The sequence below is a fragment of the Astyanax mexicanus genome, chromosome 13 (assembly GCF_023375975.1).
Source record: "Astyanax mexicanus isolate ESR-SI-001 chromosome 13, AstMex3_surface, whole genome shotgun sequence".
In the NCBI taxonomy this organism is placed as follows: Eukaryota; Metazoa; Chordata; class Actinopteri; order Characiformes; family Acestrorhamphidae; genus Astyanax; species Astyanax mexicanus.
In genome coordinates, this window is record NC_064420.1 from 39,010,446 (window position 1) to 39,020,421 (window position 9,976).

Sequence of the window (9,976 nt, forward strand, 5' to 3'; positions counted from 1 at the left end):
TCTTCCGAAATGTTTAAAGCTAATCACCACCTCTTTTCGAACTGCTACTGATGCAGCATTGCTGAATAGCATCACAGCGCATTCGGAGGAAAGCGTAGCGACTCGGTTCTGATACATCAGCTCACAGACGACTTGTGCTGATCGGCATCACCCTTTGGAGTAATGAGAGGATGAAAAGAGCACCATCTACCCACCCAGACAGAGAGCAAGCCAATTGTGCTCTCTCGGGGCTCCGGCAGCTGATGGCAAACTGCATTACCGGGATTTGAAACAGCAATGTTCTGATCATAGTGGCAGTGCTTTAGACCACCGGACCACTCTGCCATTCTGCTACACCTTTTCTGAAATGCATTGCAGACCTACAATGCAGGAATTTATGTATATTAATAAATTAAATAAAGGTGACCAGAAAAAAAACATGACATTTCTTGGGTTTATAGAGGTAAATGCAATCAAATAAAAGTTCAAATAAATTTAAGACACATGGTGTGTTTCTTTATATGCATTTTCCATACTGTCCCAGCATTTTTCCTGATTGGGCGTTGTACTTTCTGCCTACTTTCTTACCTCTCAACAGGTCTTCTGATGAAAGGTTGATGACAGTGTCTTGTTATACCTTTGATGTTAGCAGACGCACTTGTTAGGCTTTTACTCCTTCTTCCTACTCCGTCTATTCTCACCTTTCCTGCTGGTCTCCTTCATTTTCATTGCCCCGGGGTCAGTGAGTCTGGCTGCTGGGTTAGATAAGCCTCTTGTCAGACTGACAGACGTGAGATGGAAGAAGGTGAGAGGAGTCATTGTCTGCCAGTGATCCGTTCCCTCCAGCTGTGTCTCAGCCACTCTGCACGAGCTGCTCCATCTGCAAATCCCAGGATTGGGAGGATCTCTTGCTCCAGTTAAACACACAATACAGCAGCAGCATTCCCCGGAGGGTCAAACTCAGAAATGAGACAGCAATGGCGAGAGGCTGTTGACATGAGGAGAGTAGGAGAACTCTTCAAGCTTTCAACAGCCCAACAGTTCTCACTTTTAATGGAGGGGAATGTAACTGGCATGCAGGTGCAGAAAATACGACAAGGAGACCAGTATTGTTAGAAGACTATCAAACTGTCATTTCAATCACACGTCACCAGTTTCATATAAAGAATATCACATCATCACTGTTGAGCAAAATCCTTTAATCTCCAAATGGCACCTGTAGAGAAGAAAAACCCAATAATAACCCAACCCAGTTGAATTTATTTTTAAAAAGTCATTTTGAATCATTTCTTTTGTTTTATTCTTTATTTACCATTCATGAACAACTGGCAGAATTAAATGAGGTAAAAGTTAAATGGAGATTCAATGAATTGCAATGCTACTATTTATGTTTATATTTTTAGCCTGGAGACCAAACCTGTCCTGTCCTTTGGATCATTTGTCACCACTTTCATATAAAGATAATCATATATATATATATATATAACTAATAGAAAAACACTAAAAATGATCACATTTTAAGCATTTATATAAGTCAATTCATTATGAAATTGTGTATATAGGCCTGATTCAAATTATTAAAAAATATATAATATATGGCAAGAATTATAAGGTTTAGGTATATCCTTTTAGTTTGTAGACCCATGCAAAACTTATATTTAAAAAAACTGTCCTTTGGGTCACACGTCACCAGTTTAATTAAAAATTAAACCTTACAGGAGAAGGTATAAAACGTATAAAACACATAAACGTATAAAACATCTTTATTTTTAATGTAAAAAAGAGTTTTATGACCCAACCAATTTATAGTATTTCCATTCATATTTACATTTTGACACATTCAAATAACATCATAAGAAGGTAAGAAAAAAAAGACAAAAATCGAGATGTCAGGCTTTTGTTCGATGAGAAAAAAAATGTGGCAAGAATTGTAAGGTGTGGTAAGATAAGGAATTGTATTATTGATATGACTTATTTGAATCTTCAAATGGCAACTAAACAAGAAAAGGGAAAAATGGAATGTAAAATTTGTTATGGCCTAGATGTCTTTAAGCATTTGTATTAGTTCATCACTGATGAACACATGTCAAAAATGACAAAGAAAGTTTTTTTTTGTCTGATTGGATTAATGAAATTAATATTCATTCAAAAATAATATGACAACCCAAATGAATAAAATGCACCACCAAATGAACTGTGACAGTAAGAAAAGAAATGGGTTTAATTATTCATAAACAAGGATTATTACCCCACACAGCCATACATTTGCCTAATTACCATGTGCTGCTATCATCATATACAGTAAAATAAATATAAATGAAAATAGAAAGAGAAGGTTGTGAGATTCAATGCAATAGAGCTCCAGTATCAAGGGCTACAGTATCTACTGGAATGCTGACCTTAATCCTGAAATCTGGGGCAAGACTTCAAAACGGTTGTCTTTTACAGTTTCCCAACCAATTTATCAAAGTTCTCAATAGAGGAATGAGCAAATATTGCTTCACCATAATGTGCAAAGTTTATACACTTATCCAGCAGATCTACTGACAGTGATATGTGATTTAGATAATTCAATTTAACTTATGCTGACCTATGATAATAAATACAACCTCAAATCAGAAAAAGAATGGACAATGAAAGACTTTCAGAGAATTTCAAGTATTGTCTGACCAGCTTATTTCATGTGTTAATGTACATTCAGGCAGGCATTTCTGGGCCCCAACACATTCCAAAAAAAACAAACAGTTGAACCGGTAAAGCATTTCTGACCTTATAATGTTGCCATTCCTTTTCACAACACGTCACAAAAGGTGTTTTTCACAGAGAACAATAAATAAAGCAATAAAGTGTTATAGGTGTTATTATTCCCAAGGTGATAAACACTTAACCAACTCTTAACCAAATGGTTAGCAAAAGGCTTCTGAATGCTGGTTCTTACTGCAGTTCTGTCTGAGGAATCAGAGGGGAAGAGGGGATTATGCTTGTGTCTTTGCCCTTCTTACACTAAAATTACTCCTGCTAAAACATTTAATAATATTATGCACTGCAAAGGAAGAAATATTTAAATCTAAATATCTCTATCGTTTATTTTTTCGTATTTCATTTCCCTTAACCCTTGTGTGGTGTTCATATTTTTGTTACTCGTTTACTTTGTTACTTGTGTTTAATTCAGCAAAATTAAGGAATTTTACATTAAAATGCTTTACACATGCTTGCTTCACCTAAATTGCAAGCAATATAAACAGCTTACATGGTTAATATTTGCCCTTTACCTTTCTTATGTTACATTTCTTTTAAAAAGTGCTACTCTTTTTTTATTAGTTTTTTTAATAAAATGTAAAAGAAAATGAATTAAACTCAAGATATGAGTAGAACATTTGTTTAGTTTAAAATGTACAAATGAAGCAATGTTTATTAGCCCTTGGCCAAACATACTATATGTAATATAAGTGTACAGTGTGTGTTTATCGGTGTTTTGATTTATATTTTTCACAAAAAATGAACCAATGCCAATAAGTTTGAGTTAGAAAAAATATTTTTTTAGTATCATTTGATGAAAAATAAAAACGGGTCCCACAGACCCGAACACCACACAAGGGTTAAGGTCCATTTTCCAATTCATTCAATAAATAAGGCTGTTTATCTAGCTACACATTTTAAAAGGTCATAGGTACATATTAAATGAACTACTGATTTGATTGGCTGAATTGAATTTGAATTTTTGAACAGTGTTTATATTCTTAACAATTATACTGGCCCTTTAAAATACGCAAGGGTGCTTCTTGGTAATCTTCCATCTGCTGTGATAAGAAACTCTAAAGGAGTGCTGCAAAATTAACCTTTTAGGGATTACACAGTTTCCAACTCATTACTTTATAATATCCTAAATCACATGCTGGCATTATCTCAAATCATTTATTTCTTGATCCAGTTTTTCAGCACCTCACAAGTCCAAACGAGTTCCAGACTGAGGTCTGAGGGATGCAGGTAGCCAAACTCTCTCAGCATACGCTGCCTCATGTGGTCCAGATCCCATCCTGTGTGATGAAACACTCGCCACTGGGGAAGTATAATTTCTTTATAGATATGCACCAAGTACACATATCATATTTTATGCTGCAAAAAAAGCAGATGCATGAAGACAACCCTTTATATTCCCTAATCGTATTAAAATATTAGCCATTGCTACACTATAAATCAGATTTTTCAGGGTTTTTTTTGTGGATTCTCTCAAATGCTGTAAGTGCTGTAAGAGATGACTTCCCTTCAGTTTAAAGTCAGAACATTTATACAGTGAGACTTTTAAGTTTATTTGATGGCACATTTCTGTAAGGAAACATTTACAGTAAGAGTGAGATATGAGTAAGTGTTACAGTAACTAAAGCAGAAACAGGACGTGAGAGTTGATTCAACAGCCAAAACTTACAGCTGAGATAATTTTACAGGAAATCATTCCGACAAGGTTTCCGCACTGTATTAACAGTTATATAACAGGATGTCGTCTTTCCAATCCTCCAAGCTACATTCAGTTTTTTTAGAGAGAGAGACAGAGAGAGACAGGGAGAGGGACAGTAAAAGTGAAAGAGAAAGGGCAACATTTCGACTGCAGGGCTGGTTCTGAGCACAGATGTTACTATTCCAGTGCCAGAGACATGAGTTTAACAAAGAATGCTTAAAAAACTGGCCTGGTTCTGGTTTTCTCCGGACCTGTCTATTGCTCTGGCTGGTTATTATACTAACACAGTAGTAGCGATGTGGAATGTGGCCTGTAACTGACATGCTAATGTTGGATGAGCTTGGTAGCCAGCATGCTAACGCTGCAGAAGGAATGTTGGACAAGGGAAGCAGTAGTGGGTTGAGGCCTGTAACTGACATGCTAATTTTGGATGAGCTTGGTAGCCAGCATGCTAACACTGCAGTAGCAATGTTGGACAAGGGCAGTAGTAGTGGGTTGAGGCCTGTAACTGAAATGCTAATTTTGGATGAGCTTGGTAGCCAGCATGCTAACGCTGCAGAAGCAATGATGGACAAGGGCAGTAGTAGTGGGTTGAGTAGCAGTATTGGATGAGGAATGAGACTGAACACAACCAACAACAGCCACTGAAGAGAGAAAACAATGAGTGAGAGAGAGAGAGAGATAGAGAGAGACGGAGGGAGCCAGAGAGTAAGGAATAGAGACAGTTAGACTGAGTAAGAGATTAAAGAATGAGAGAATAAAAGAGACCAAAAACAAAGAAAAAGACATACAGTGTCAAAGAGGCTAAAGAAAGACTGTAAAACAGAAAAAGATAAAAGGGTGAAACAGAGAGAGAGAAAGAGAGAGAGGTCAACAAAAAATAACGAGAACACTGACAGGCAGACAGAAAGAGGGAAACTGAGGCAGACAGAGAAACACAATCCTCAGCATCAGCATCACCACACTGAACACAGGGGCTCCCCAAGGATGTGTGCTGAGCCCCCTTCTGTTCACTCTGCTGACCCACGATTGCACACCAGCACACACCTCCAACCTCTTCGTCAAGTTTGCGGATGACACGACGGTGGTGGGTCTCATCAGCAACAACGATGAGTCACACTACAGGAGCGAGGTGAGCCGCCTGGCCTCCTGGTGCAAACACAACAATCTCTCTCTGAACACAGAGAAGACCAAGGAGATTGTTGTGGACTTCAGGAGAACTCACACACTGCACACCCCTCTGTTCATCAATGGAACTGCTGTGGAGAGGGTGAGCAGCACCAAGTTCCTGGGTGTGCACGTCACAGAGGACCTCTCCTGGAGCACCAACTCAGCGTCACTGGCCAGGAAGGCAAATCAGCGTCTCTACTTTCTCCGCAAGCTGAGAAGAGCTGGAGCCCCCACCCCCATCATGACCACCTTCTACAGAGGGGCCATCGAGAGCATACTGACCAGCTGTTTCACCGTGTGGTACGGGGCCTGCACAGCATCCTGCCGCAGGACCCTCCAGCGCATCGTGAGAGCAGCTGAGAAGATTGTTGGCACCTCTCTCCCCTCCCTTCAGGACTTGTACAGCTCCCGCCTCACACGGAAAGCCCTCCGTCTGGCAGGAGATCCCTCTCACCCACTACACAGCTTCTTCATCCTGCTGCCATCAGGGAGGAGACTGCGGAGTCTCGGGGCGAGGACCAGCAGACTGCGAGACAGCCCCATCCATCAGGCTGTGAGGATGCTGAACTCTCTTCCTGCTCTACCCCCCATCCCAATCCTGCCCCCAGCACACACTCACTCAGCATCCTGACCCCCCCACTAATAAAGTACTGAAACTCTGCACTACAATGCACAAAGTACTGGTCCCTTCCAAACGGACTTGCACTACACAACACCTGCACTACTGATATACTTGCACTGTCAATACGCACTTTAATTCCACTTAATTAAACTGTGAACTTTAAGGACTTACGCACCCATTCACTTTACCAGCCTTAAGCTATATACCATATACCGTATTTGCACTACTGTTATTTACTATTTTTACTGGCATTCCATCTCAATCACCATCAATATTGCATTATTGTCTTACGTATGTTTATTGTGTCTTGCTGTATTGAACATATAGTGTCTCCCACTCTTTTATATTATAATTATATGTCTATTTTTACTTATTTACTTATATTTATATATCTATTCCTCCCCCACACCACTGCACCTTGTTTTTGTCTCATGTATGTCTATTTGTGTCCCTGCTGTATTGTACACATAGTGTCTCCCATTCTCCTTTATTATATCTATTATCTTAACTTGCTGTAAAATTGGGAAGGAGAGTAACGTAATTTCAATTCTCTGAATGTCCTGTACATATGCAGTATTGACAATAAAACTACTTGACTTGACTTGACTCTCATTGAAAGTAATGTGTTTACATGAACATGTTCTCATTCAGACAGGCTACAGTGTGATACAGGGTGACTCATCTGCTTGAATAGACTTGGCTATTTTCGACTCTTTGTGGTTAAACGCGTTTTCACATTTTCAACCAAGTAAAACCACTGAGTCACTGCTACTGATTTGGCTCAGAGCTGACAGCTACGCTCTGTAATTCCAGATACTCTGAATGCGAGAGAGTATTGAACAAGTCTTTTTGTTTAAAGGTCTCATTCCATCATTTTTTCATTCATTTTAAAATGTCTACTTGTGGTCTGAATGAATGCCATGTGAGCCGTTTTTCGTTTGTTTTTGTTTTTTGGGGGAAAAAAGTGCTCTGGTGTTTCTGTATGGTCCTGCTTAAGTTCACTAAATTAGTGGTCTCTGAAGAAAGACATGATTTGGGCTCTTGCTTATGAATATTCATACATGCAAACATATTGCCTCCGATTGGCTAACAGCACTGCAGCAGAGAACACCTAACTGCCTTCACTCACAGTGATTTATTCAGCTCTAAAACTCAAAGGACAAAAGGTTTTCAGAGTTGTAATCCTTAATCCTTTAACCCTTAAACTTTGCTTAATGTTAGACTGTCAGTGTTATTTGGCCAAAAAAAAGTATTAAGGCCGCAGTGCAAGCAAAGGCTGCACCACTCTGGCGCTAACGCTAACGTTAGCTAACACTTACCCTGCGTTTACACTGGAATGTGACGAGTCGCTTGTGTCGCCCAGCGTTTGTCGCTTGTGGGCGTGTCAAGATCAACGCGCGCGTGTATCATGGTCCAGCCTCCGACAAGAAAAAAGGCACAAAAAAGGAATCGCTTGGCCACTTTATTCTATAGCTATAACTACTGAGCTTGCTAGACTCTTGGTCATTTCTGTGATTTACCTGCGCTGGAAACGCAGCCGTTCCCGCAGATCGACGTGGATCCACCCCACTCAACAGAATGAACAGCGAAAGAAACTGAAAATTCAGAGAGCAGAAGCTTCAGGACCTTGGACCGCCTTGTTTGTGATAGGTCCAAAGAAATGCTAGAAGCCAATCGGGTTAGAATGTCACTTCAACGCGTTATAATTAATTTGCATAAAGTTGGAAAATTTCAACTCCGTGTCGTTTGTCGTTCTGCCGATTTGTCGATCTTTCACTTGACGCGGCGACAAATCACGCCCTGCCATAGAAAATGAATGGTCGCCTGTCGCGTTGTCGCTTTCCAGTGTGAACGCAGGGTAACGCTAGCTAGCAGTAACTTCCTGGTGTAAACAGAAGATGTATGCTCCTCCTTAGCAAACAAGACAGTGTCGGCTCTGTAGCAGCCCGGCTTCAGCTCTGCCTGTGGGCGGTCCCAAACCAAGGTGGGCGAGGACACGAACTTACGAATTGACGTAGACACTGTGCTTTTCCTGATCCTGTTTTTATTTTACTGGCTGCTGCAGACAATGGGGGCTGAAGAACAGTTTCATGTTCAGCATGCACATACAACTCGGAGAGACAAAAAAAGTGGATTTTACCGGAAGGAGAACTTTAACAAAACATACTTTGGGATGACTTCTTGGGTTGTATTCAGGTCCTATTTAAAGTTTAAGGGGTCCACAGTATTTAGGAAATTTTGATTCACTCATACTAGCACAACAGACACTAACACACCACCACCACCACCATGTCAGTGTCACTGCAGCACTGAGAATAATAATCTTCCACCCCATTAAAACACATGCTCTGTGTTGGTCCTGTGGGGTCCTGAGGAACAGACATACTATAGACTGCAATTGTACAACAAGAACTACAATTGTCCTACAAGGAGGTGATCATAATATTCTGACTGGACTATGCACATGTCCAGAAGCATTGGCAGGTTTACAGTCCAAACCCGGTGATTATGGATGTTGTGGAAAAAAAACGGTGTAATTTCTGTGTAGGACTGGGTCGTTAGGGCCTGTAGAAGGTTCCATTTCTTCAGCTGCCTCAGGAAGAACATTCTCTGCTTTCCCGTTTCAGCTCCCTTTATATGGTGGTCCACAGGAATGTGAGAGACAACACAGTGAAAACCAAAAAGCCGAGGATGTTAAGCGGGAGATTGGTTTGGTAAATCTGTCCACAACCATCTCTACAATCTTTAATGTGTTCATGGTAGTTGCATTTTAACAAACATGGCATGTCATGCGACAGCAGTGTGTAAACTGATCAAAAACCGTTAGCTCAAGACACAGTTTAGAAATGCCCACACCTATAAGTTAAATAACAAGTGTAGTGGGAAATCGGAAACTTCCCAGTTCCTACTTGGTCTTGAACCTATAATTAGGTTTCATAAGCTGACTATTGCCTGGGAATGAACAGTACCTTCACAGAAAAACAGAACAGAAACAATGTTTATGCACTGAAAAGTGAGGTTTCTATTATATGGACCCTTTAACCACCTCTAACCATTCCACAAAGTGGTCCAACACATCTGCAACTCATTATGCCCTCTCAGTGGTGGACGATGTATTAGATGTGAAGGATCTGTACTTTATTAAAGACGTTAAATTGTTTTTAGACCTTAACTTTCACTCCAGTATATTTCACATTGCATTTCACTTCACTGCTTTGAGCAGTGTGTTAGTACTGTTGAAAATTGAGTTTTAATTTAACTAAACTTTTAAAGAATATCCCTCTAATTTAAGCCACCCACAGCACATTGATATCATGTTATACACTATATGTTTAAAAAAAAGAAATCAAACATTAATAATGTAGCTAGCTTACACTGTATTTCCAAAAGTATTCACTCACCCATCCAAATCATTGAACTCAGGTCATGAATCATGAATCACTAACGGCCACAGGTATATAAACCCAAGCACTATAGGCATGCAAGCTGCTTCTACAGACATAAGTGCAAGAATGTCTCGCTTTCAGGAGCTTTGTCCATGCCAGCGTGGTACCGTGATAGGATGCAGCACCTGGCAACAATTCCATTGTTAAATTATCTCACTACCAAATATTCCATAGCCAACTGTCAGTAATATTTTAACAGTGGAAGCGACTAGGAAAGAAAGTCAATACACACCTCGGAATGAAATGGAGCTCCATCCAACCAAACGCAATGCAGGTGAACGGATACTTTTGACAACATAATGT